The sequence below is a fragment of the Anabrus simplex genome, chromosome 9 (genome assembly GCF_040414725.1).
Source record: "Anabrus simplex isolate iqAnaSimp1 chromosome 9, ASM4041472v1, whole genome shotgun sequence".
Classification (NCBI taxonomy): domain Eukaryota; kingdom Metazoa; phylum Arthropoda; class Insecta; order Orthoptera; family Tettigoniidae; genus Anabrus; species Anabrus simplex.
In genome coordinates, this window is record NC_090273.1 from 159,220,468 (window position 1) to 159,232,700 (window position 12,233).

The following is a 12,233-nucleotide window of genomic DNA, read 5'->3' on the forward strand; positions in this document are numbered from 1 at the left end:
ACATTTTCTTTTATATAGAATGTGTATGTGTGTTTTTCTCAGTTCATTAAAACTATATTTGCAAGCATGGAACACCATTCTTCTAATTCAGTAGTGACGTTGTATTCCTCTTATCTTTAGATTCTCCTACTTTAATCGAATGCCCATGTTTACAGACGAACAATCGGCCCGTTTGCTCTCGAGTCTAGTCGCGGATACGATAAAGTAGGTAGCTGAGTCCTGGCATTGCTTCCACTTACTTGTGCCAGGCTCCTCACTTTCATCTATCCTATCCGACCTCCCTTGGTCAACTCTTGTTTTTTCCGACCCCGACGCTATTAGGTTTGCGAGGGCTAGGGAGTCTTTCATTTTCACGCCCTTCGTGGCCCTTGTCTTTCTTTGACCGATATCTTCATTTTTCGAAGTGTCGGATACCTTCCATTTTACCCTCTGATTAGTGTTATATAGAGGATGGTTGCCTAGTTGTACTTCCTCTTAAAACAATAATCACCACCACCATGAAGTAGGTGTGATGGGACTTCGATTCTTGGGTTGTTTTTGGAAGATCTCATCGAACACATACCATTCAGCCACAGCTCTTCTAAGTTATTATTATTATTATTATTATTATTATTATTATTATTATTATTATTATTATTATTATTATTATTATTATTATATGCACTATAGCCCTGGACAGGTGCAGGATTTCAATTTATCGGGAAGCTCCAGTAGTGATAGTGCCAAACAATCCAGCTTTTGCCCAACGACGTCTCAATCCTATATACCGCCTGCTCTATGCCATGCGGTTAACATGCTTTTCAGCTTGAGCTCTTAGTGTCACGAACCTCCGCTAGGGGCGCCAGCTAACGCACTCATCTTACCTCCGTACCCACGTTGTTGTGTTCCAGTGCGTTTGCATCTAGCATTTAAATGTGTGTCTCTGGTTGTAAAATGATTAATTGTTCTGTTCCTCTCTGTATATCAAAGCAGGAAATCAAAATTCTTCAGGTGTGAGGATTGGCTTAACGCTATATCATGGCAAGGATCAAGCAAGGGTTATTCTCGTGTTTGTAGCCTGAATTTTAGAGATGGAGATAAAAGATAAAACTGAAGAAAAATATATTGAAGCCAGAGAGTGTGCTAGTCGGCCTTTGAATTATCCCCATTACCTTCAGACCAGAAAAATAGCTCCATGAAAAACCAGACAGCGACAAGATATTCCTTCGGAAGAAATCTGTGATGAAACAAGCTCTTCATCCGCAGGAAATACATTGGATGACGAGTACGAAATTCATTTGAACAACGATGTATCAATCCAAGTCAATATTCCAACGAGTAAGAATGACAGCAGTGATCAGAAAATCAGACATTAGAGGCTTCGATCAAGAATTCTGATACTGCGATAACAGCTGATGAGTAACCATAATGAAGTTAAAAGACTGCAGAGACAACCCAGAAAATGGTCGTCTGAATAAAGTAAAGGATAAAGCTAAATATAATGAACGAAAGACTGTTTATCTTTAAAATCACATCCATAATTTGCGGAAGATAAAATCCACGCAGTCAGAACAAATCACAGGGTACTATGTGAAGTGGGAATAGTATTCCAAACGGTTACGACTATGGCAGGACTCCTGGTCTAGTGTCAGCTCCGTCACAAAGTACTCTGGACAGGTAGCCTAAATGGAAAATACTGATAGTGTTTGTCGGGATTTCTCAATTGGTGAAGGAAAGACGTAGAGCTGAATGCAAAACTCTCAGACCAACAGAGAGGAATGTAACAGTGATCGCCGATTAAATGGCTAATTAGGTACTGCTCCTCTACGACCGAACCAGTGGCAAGTTCGTTTGCGTGATCAATGTTGAAGGTGTATGTGGCACAGATATAGTAAAATCTCCTGCTGTCGCGAATAAAATATTGTGTGTTCTTGTTATCCGACTTTGAAAGAAGTTCTCAAGTCCTGGTGCCGATTTCCTCGTTAAAGGCTTAGAAGTCTCCTATCTATCCCATTTAGTTCAGAAATGATTACTGTAATGCCTTTCAGCAAAACAATCCAGATTGTGTGAATTTCTATTCACCAGCAGATAAAATACTTACAATGGTTGAATCATGATTTCATGGAGTACGTAAAATAATTCGCTTGGAATCAAAACGGGGAAGACTGAAGTGTCTGACTAATGAGACGGCAGATGCTGTCTCGTTAACTGTGAAATCTATGGTGGAATGTGTGTCTTATCTGTTACAAAATCGGTTATTTTATGTTCTCACCAGATTATTTTCTGGAGACGCAATAGAAGCTCTATTTAGTTCAGTGAGATTGGGTGGTGGTTTTAATGACATGACGAACGCACGCACTGCATTATGTGCTATAAAACGTATCCTGAAAACTGGTCATGAACAAAGGGTCAGCGAAACAGTGATATAATTTTTTTTGCGCCCACTGCAAGAAAAGTGCGAAAAAGGTGCTCCGTTACACGTGTCGAGAAAATTCTGAAATCGGTATGTACCATGCAGCATGGGATGATATAATATGTCTACTGTAACTGGTAAGATTTTATATATTTTACGTTTCTGTATCTTAAGCCAAGCTCAAATGTGAAATGTTAGTTTCTGTATGTGCATTATATTGTCAACTAGTAACATGTTAAGGATTATTTTTCATTTTATATTGACGTTACGGACCAACTCTCACTTAACCAACATGTGGTCTGGATGCGGTAAGTGCTGCCATCTGCAATAGCGCTGTAAACGCAATTCTCGCGGCACAGAGCAGGCAGTATATAGAGATTGAGACGGCGGTGCTTTTGGCAAACAGCGCGCTCGTTCAACTTTGCACGCGATTGCAGCGCCATTGCTACCTCTATTGTATTATTTACTAACTCTATGAGTTATCTAACCTATTTATAACGAATGCAGCAGAACAGCACGGGTTCTCTAGTTATTATTATTATTATTATTATTATTATTATTATTATTATTATTATTATTATTATTATTATTATTATTATTATTATTATTATTATTAAGGTCTAATTAGTTATATCAACGGGACTCGATTCGGTTATTCACGATGTCAGACTATATACACTGGACGCCTTTAACGATCATGGACACCGTGTGGGCTAGAGATAGTATAATAAAATGTTTGAATTCAAGTGGTCACAAGCTTGGAGGCGGTTATAAAAAATCACGATGTATTAGACGAGCAATGAAATGTTAGCGTACAGAGAGCCTGAGTAAGGTGAAAGTTTTTTTTACAAAGAGTAACACACGAACCTTATCCAGGAGATCGCATACAGTTCCATGCACAACATGCAGCTCGTATATATGATGTAGCAAGCCGTTAAGCCTGCATTATCATTTCGTCGCTGGAAGCGTGTGGACATATCTCTCGTTCTGGTAATGCGACACACCAGCATGTTCAGCAGATTTTGAAACAATTCCCTGCTACACTGTCAAACAAGGCTCCTCACATATGTCGTGCGTGTGGTCGATAATATGCATGTTACTGATACTACAGTTTACTGATATACTCGGACTGTTAACACATATGTCGCTCTGTTGTACTCCCGTCAATACTGTGCAATAATCTGTTAACAATTGGAAAATGATATAAATGAATATCTTTGAAATATACAATGTTAAGTTAAATTATTGGTATCATATACTGTCATCTCTCTATCAGTGAATACAAACTGCCGAGTGAAGAGTTTATCAAAATTCAGTACGCCGAATACCAGGAATGATAGAAACAAGCTTAATTTGGTAAATAACTATGGCCCCGAAACGAATTATTAACTAGTGAAATACCCACTGTTCATGTTCACTATCACAGCTTGCGCAAAAGACAGTGCCATTCACTATCGGCACACTCACAGCAGTCTTCGTACACTGACCCTTACTGATCCCTCGCCGAACTCTCTCACACTGCACCAAACACAAATGTTCATTTCATAGCAACTGGACACGAGAGACTCAATTCCTCGACGACAGACAGAACATGGACTGAAAACTCACTCCACTGCACTGTTCAACTGACCCTCAACTCTGATTGAACTGTGAACCCCACGACACGCAGTGCTACACAGGGTACACTCACACACACAGCACTGAACCCTGTTTGAACTGCTAAATAGGGAGACCGGTACCCCGAGGTACTTTCCGAAAGAAGCCTCCAGAATCTTCTTGCTTTGGAGTTATCTGTGTTCATCTTCTTGGTCTTCTCACACTGTCAGAAGGCTTCCTGTGAGAGGATAGAGTGACGGTGGAGCTGACCAATATCGCTCTTCCTCTAAGTCTTACAACAAAACGGCGAACATTCATTCACAAATTTCCTGATGTTAAGAACCCTCACCCAAGAGAACTACCGGAGGAAAACATTCAGCAAGTTATATCGAACATCTCGCGGCTGAGATTTGCCAAGTGTCCCATGTTTGAGAGTTGTGAGACCGGGTTAAGATTTATAGTGAGCTTCATTAAACTTTGATGGAAGCATGAGTATAAAATATGCGTTGCAAGAAACACCTTTAGTGATTTACTTCCTATAAATATGTATTCCGCCACTACAGTTTTATTTTGCATATAATTCGTATCATTAGATTATTGACAATATCTTCTTTATCAGATTAAGATATGTAAAATAGTGTATCATATAAGTTAATTGTATTATTTACTAATTCTCCGTGAATTTCCCATATTACAGGCTCTACTGCATCGTCCCATGGTGAGGCTATTAAACGTTCTACAAATACTAATCTAATTCGATACCTCAGATCTGTAAGGTCAAATTTTTTGCTTATTCTTCCTTCATGTCTCGATAGCATAGAAAAAAGAGCTTCGTTGTGATTTCAAGGACAGCATTTCATGGATAAAGACAAAATTAACTATCTATCGACTTGATAAATGTTTCATCTGGAACCCGAAAATTCTCTAATTTTAAATGTCCACTAGCAAATGGTTTTGTTCCAATCCATCATTAGTGCCTTAATTTCACCATAATAACTGTTATCTGAGGCTGTGTAAAGCGCAGATACAACGTTAATTGTACTCGCCAGCGGACGAATGTCGCTGTGTGGTGCATATTTGTGAGACGAAGACCCTCTATTATACCTTCACTGTAGACCATTATGTGTTCCACCGTTCAGTCTGCAATGACATTATCGCCTCCACAAGCCTCAGTTTTCAGATAGCTCTGTGGCCTCAATTACCTCCACGTTATTAGTTCATTTAATTCATTTAAAACTTAATCTAAACAGCATCACCTTCAATCAGTCAGTCAATCAATCAATCTGCCGCTCAGGTGGAACATTCCATATCAGTTGTTTACGCAGCGTTTTTTAAATTATCTAACATTTCCCTTATTTCTCGTGCTCATATCGTGATCTCTTCTACTTTTAAAAACTCCACTAAAGGTTATTCGTCTACTAATGTCGTTTCCCGCCAGCTCTCAGCTGACAGCTCGGAACATACCGCTTAGTCGAGCAGCTCGTCTTCTTTCTCGCAAGTCTTCCCAGCCGAAACTTCGCAACATTTTCATAATGCTAGTCGTTTGTGGGTAATCACCCAAATCTACAATTGCACTGGGTAATAGGGGTTTGTACAAATATGTAAAAGGTACAAGAAATAGACACTGGGAAGAATTTACGTACGTAAATATTTTTACATGAAATGAAATACAGGGTTCATTAGTTCCCTTTTTCTCAGTGTCCATTGTAGGCTATGTGCCAGTACAATCACGATCTTGACAGATATCAAAGAATGGTTAGTGGTGGTGATTATTGTTTTAAGAGGAAGTACAACTAGCCAACCATCTATACTGTATATATAAAATAAGATTTTTGTCTCTACAATGCTCAGAATTTAAAAATAATGGTATTTATGTATCGTTCATGTACACAGTAACAAGAAATGCACTTTTTACTTTTCCGTAATTTCTCTCTGTCTGTATGTGGTGTGGGTTACTGTAGTCACGTCCTAGTTAGTGAACCATGCGCAACGGCTGAGTGGCCTAGTAAGTGGTCCTGAGAGTCAGGATACCACTTGTTCTGGAATGGGAATAGGCATCTCGGACATATTCTGAGTCATGGCCTTCCTTGTGCTCAGGCGGCTAGGACTATACAATCGACCGGTGGTCCACAACCCGTCAGAGGAGAGTTCCTCACTTGGACTATGTGTAAGTAGAGTAGCATCCTGCTTCATGAATTTAAAGCTCAGAAAATTTTTAGCAAGCCTCGGACCTATGGGAGTAACGGAGTCCTTCTCCCATTTGACAGGCGAGGAACTCCTTGGAAACAACTTGGCGAACGAAATGGAATTCGATGGGGAGCTATCAATATTAATGGGGCTTATGGAAGAAAGAAAGTAAACCTTGCTGAGTCAGCAAAGAGGATGCATCTGGATGTGCTAGGAGTAAGTGATATTCAGGTAAGGGGAGATAACAAGGAAGATATAGGAGATTATAAAGTGTACTTGACGGGTGTTAGGAAGGGAAGGGCAGAGTATGGGATAGAGCTGTTTATCAGGAATACTATTGCACGCAGCATAGTTTCTGTTACGCACGTAAATGAGCGAATGATATGGGTAGATTTGTCAGTTGGAGGAATTAGGACCAGAATTGTCTCAGTGTATTCACCATGTGAGGGTGCAGATGAGGATGATGTTGACAAGTTTTATGAAGCATTGAGTGACATCGTGGTCAGGGTCAACAGCAAGGATAGAATAGTGCTAATGGGTGATTTCAATGCGAGAGTTGGGAATAGAACTGAATGATACGAAAGGGTGATTGGTAAGTGTGGGGAAGATATGGAAGCTAATGGGAATGGGAAGCGTTTGCTGGACTTCTGTGCTAGTATGGGTTTAGCAGTTACGAATACATTCTTCAAGCATAACGCTATTCACCGCTACACATGGGAGGCTATAGGTACCAGATCAATAACAGACTATATCTTAACCGACTTTGAATTCAGGAAATCTGTTAGGAATGTATCAGTTTTCCGGGGATTTTTCAATGATACAGACCACTATCTGATCTGTAGTGAACTAAGTATCTCTAGGCCTAGGGTAGAGAAAGTGAAATCTGTCTGCAAACTAATAAGGGTAGAAAATCTCCAAGACGAGGAAATTAGACAGAAGAACATGGATATGATTAGTGAGAAATTTCGTACAGTGGACAGTAAGCAGGTTCATGATATTGAAAGTGAATGGGTGGCATACAGGAATGCTGTAGTAGAAACAGCAAGGGAATGCCTAGGAACAACTGTGTGTAAAGATGGGAAAAGGCGAACATCTTGGTGGAATGAGGAAGTGAGAGCAGCTTGTAAACGTTAAAACAAGGCTTATCAGAAATGGTTCCAAACAACGGCCGAGGCAGACAGGGATTTGTACGTAGATGAAAGAAACAGAGCGAAACAAATAGTTGTTGAATCCAAAAAGAAGTCGTGGGAAGATTTTGGTAATAACCTGGAAAGGCTAGGTCAAGCAGCAGGGAAACCTTTCTGGACAGTAATAAAGAATCTTCGGAAGGGAGGGAAAAAGGAAATGAACAGTGTTTTGAGAAATTCAGGTGAACTCATAATAGACCCCGGGGAATCACTGGAGAGGTGGCGGGAATATTTTGAACATGTTCCCAATGTAAAAGGAAATCATCCTGGTGGTGTTGCGAACAGCCAAGCTCATTTTTTTTTTTTTTTTTTTTTGCTAGCGGCTTTACGTCGCACCGACACAGATAGGTCTTATGGCGACGATGGGATAGGAAAGACCTAGGAGTTGGAAGGAAGCGGCCGTGGCCTTAATTAAGGTACAGCCCCAGCATTTGCCTGGTGTGAAAATGGGAAACCACGGCCAAGCTCATGGGGATGAGGAAAATGATGTTGGTGAAATTACGCTTGAACAAGTGGAAAGGATGGTAAATAAACTCCATTGTCATAAAGCAGCAGGAATAGATGAAATTAGACCTGAAATGGTGAAGTATAGTGGGAAGGCGGGGATGAAATGGCTTCATAGAGTAGTAAAAATAAGCATGGAGTGTTAATAAGGTATCTCCAGGTTGGACAAAAGCAGTAATTGCACCTATCTATAAGCAAGGGAACAGGAAGTATTGCAACAACTATCGAGGTATCTCATTGATTAGTATACCAGGCAAAGTATTCACTGACATCTTGGAAGGGAGGGTGCGATCAGTCGTTGAGAGGAAGTTGGATGAAAACCAGTGTGGTTTCAGACCACAGGGAGGCTGTCAGGATCAGATTTTCAGTATGCGCCAGGTAACTGCAAAATGTTACGTGAGGAATAGGCAGTTGTGTTTATGTTTCGTAGATCTAGAGAAAGCATATGACAGGGTACCGAGGGAAAGGATGTTCGCTATGCTGGGGAGCTATGGAATTAAAAGTAGATTATTAAAATCAATCAAAGGCTTTTATGTTAACAATTGGGCTTCAGTGAGAATTGATGGTAGAGTGAGTTCTTGGCTCAGGGTACTTACAGGGGTTAGACAAGTCTGCAGTCTTTCACCTCTGCTGTTCGTAGTTTACATGGATCATCTGCTGAAAGATATAAAATGGCAGGGAGGGATTCAGTTAGGTGGAAATGTAGTAAGTAGTCTGGCCTATACTGGCGACTTGGTCTTAATGGCAGATTGTGCCGAAAGCCTGCAGTCTAATATCTTGGAACTTGAAAATAGGTGCAATGAGTATGGTATGAAAATTAGCCTCTCGAAGACTAAATTGATGTCAGTAGGTAAGAAATTCAACAGAATTGAATGTCAGATTGGTGATACAAATCTAGAACAGATTGATAATTTCAAGTATTTAGGTTGTGTGTTCTCCCAGGATGGTAATATAGTAAGTGATATTGAATCAACGTGTCGTAAAGCTAATGCAGTGAGCTCGCAGTTGCGATCAACAGTATTCTGTAAGAAGGAAGTCAGCTCCCAGACGAAACTATCTTTACATCGGTGTGTCTTCAGACCAACTTTCCTTTACGGGAGCGAAAGCTGGGTGGACTCAGGATATCTTATTCATAAGTTAGAAGTAACAGATATGAAAGTAGCAAGAATGATTGCTGGTACAACAGGTGGGAACAATGGCAGGATGGTACTTGGAATGGGGGAGATAAAGGCTAATTTAGGAATGAACTCGATGGATGAAGCTGTACGCACATAACCGGCTTCGGTGGTGGGGTCATGTGAGGCGAATGGAGGAGGATAGGTTACCTAGGAGAATAATGGACTCTGTTATGGAGGGTAAGAGAAGTAGAGGGAGACCATGACGACGATGGTTAGACTAAGTTTCTAACGATTTAAAGATAAGAGGTATAGAACTAAATGAGGCCACAACACTAGTTACAAATCGAGGATTGTGGCGATGTTTAGTAAATTCACAGAGGCTTGCAGACTGAGCGCTGAAAGGCATAACAGTCTATAATGATAATGGATGTATGTATGCATGTATGTATGTATGCATGTATGCATGTATGCATGTATGCATGTATGCATGTATGTATGTATGTATGTATGTATGTATGTATGCATGTACGCGCATCACGAGAAAACGGCTGAAGATTCTCAATGAAAATCGGTGTCTAAAGTCGGGGAATGAGCCACTATATGTAGGCTAAAAATAATACACAGAGTGAATTGGCAGTTTAGGGGAAGGACTAAAATTTAATTCCTACATAATTGTGTTATTAGTAGTCCTATTAAGAAATACTACGTAACTAAAGTTATACTCGTACATAATTAAATTTCCGATCATTTATGTCTTACTCATTTTTACCGTACTGGCTATGATGACAGAGATATTCATAAATTTGTATTTTTGTTGTTAATTCCACATCAACGCCAAGCTACGAGAAAATGGGTAAACAAAACTTAATTAAAATCGGTTTATAGACACGGGGAATAAGACACTACAGTCTAAGTTATAAATAATTTCATTCACCATGGATGAAATGGTAGTTTTTGGGGAATGCACCTAAAATTTAATTTTCAAAAACCTATGTAATTGGTCCAATCGAAACGTAGCCTACTACATAACAAAAGTTATATAGAACACAATTTCCCATCATTTATGTTTTATTCAGTTTTACTGTACCGACTATGACAAGAGTGGTATTTCAGAGTCGAGGAAAACAACTAAACAACTACAGTATCGAAAGCTCATAAAATTGATCAACAATAGCATTACATTGACCATTGTTTGTTGTGATGTTCTTTGTCTCTTACGCTGCCACTCTTCTCCGATAGATGGGGTTACTGCTGCGTACCGGTATAACTGCCCGCCTGAAATCTTACTCACAACCTGTACACTACCTAACATAGAATTGTGTATACAATATAGAATTCCGTAGCGAAGCTCGGGTACATCAGCTAGTCATGTATAAAACACTAATCATAAATAAAAATTTGGAAGGGAAAAATGAAGGTATGTAGCACTAAGGACGTGAAAATTAAAGACTCCCTAGGCCTGGACTGTTCTAATACTGTCGGGGTCGCAAAAGAAGAAGAGATGTTCCAGGGAGGTCGGATAGGATTGATGAAAGTGAGAAGTCGGGCACACAGGGGACATGTAGCCTAATGGTGTATTCTATAGGTCTACCCCTCAATCCAGTTGGTGATAAGGTGCGATGAATTTTATATCGAACGTTTCTACAGCCGGTTGCCTTTTCTGCTGCCAACCTCAGTTGAGGAGCTAATGAAGATGGTGAATAAAGATGGGTGAAGAGGTGGAAGGAATCAGCTGTGGTCTGTGAATAGGAACTGTCCCTACATTTGGCTGCAAGTGGAAATGGCAAACCACGGAAAACCATTGTCAGGACAGCCGACCTACGCTTCTCCCGAATGCAGAGCGTTAACACGTGCGGAGAACATGGCTGGTGATATGACTAACTGTATTGCACGGCACTGCAACCGAGACGAGCGTTGGCCTACCACGCGACCGCTGCTCATCCCGAAGGCCTACAAGTTGCGAGGTGGGCCGTTGTTCTTTGTTTTGTAAACCGGCGTCACATAGCTTCTTATTGCAAGCACGTGTGCTCGAACGAGTACTCAGATCCAGGTAAAAATATTTGACCTGGCCGGAAATTTGTCCTGGGTCCTGCGAGTGAAAGGCAGGCACGCTGCCCGTTGACCATGGGCCAGCATTACATAGTTTTATCCCTTTGTAGGGCATAATAGAACGTTAAGGAATTTTAAGTAAATTATAGTTCAATTGTGTAACAAATTCACACAGCTTTTGATTTAGACTGGTGACATGGAGAGCCACTGAGCACTTGAGATAAATGAAGAACTTATGTGTGTGGTGCAAAACATATATGCCACCTTTCTTTCTACAAATGAAAATCGCATAACATACTAAAGCATGTTATTACACTTCATCTCATGATCCTCACAAACACCCGCAAAATTCTTGACCGATGCTTGTGCCAACGATTGCACATATGGACCGTGGCAAATATGCATGCCACTTCTCGATATATCGAAGTTTGACGCAGTGCAACCGATCATGTATTAACAGAAAGTGGCATGGAGATTGATCACCTAACATCTACGATAATTTTAGTTGACTTAACGTCGATTTGTAACGCAACATGCATTGTATTTTGACCTCTTTTAAAAATTTACTTCCCACCAAACTATAAAGGGATATATACGTACTTTTAAGAATTAAGAGAGATGAACAATTAATAACGCGATCATTTGTAATGAGTGAAGAGTGACTTTAACGCCGCAGCAACACATCGAGGGTTTTCGGCTACGCAAGGATGGGAGAGGGCTATTAGTGGCTACAGCCCTAGCACTTGTCTGGTGTGAAAATGGCAAACCTTCCGGGCTGCTGACGGTGGGATTCACAACCTCCATCTCCCGAATGCAAGCTCACAGTTAAGCGGTGACCCTAACCGCAAAGCGAACTCGCCAGGTCTATGAAACCTTTCATTTTCATACTAGTCATTAACATTTTCTTTGGCGATATATTCCATCTTCACCCGAAATGGTGTGCAATATGTACTGAAACAATGTTCCACGAAAACAGATCTTAATACAAGGCTCTTTTACTATAAACCACAAAACAATGCTCTCATGTCGATATCTCGCTCGTTCGAAAATCGACCAACCTGTAACGGCACGGGGTGACACGACCCTTGCGATGCACCATCCGGGGCGCAGTCCGTATCATTGTTTCGCGTATAATTTCAAGGTTAAATGGAAATACATTCTGGTGCCGTTAACAAAGTACTGTGTTACTAATTCTGAATT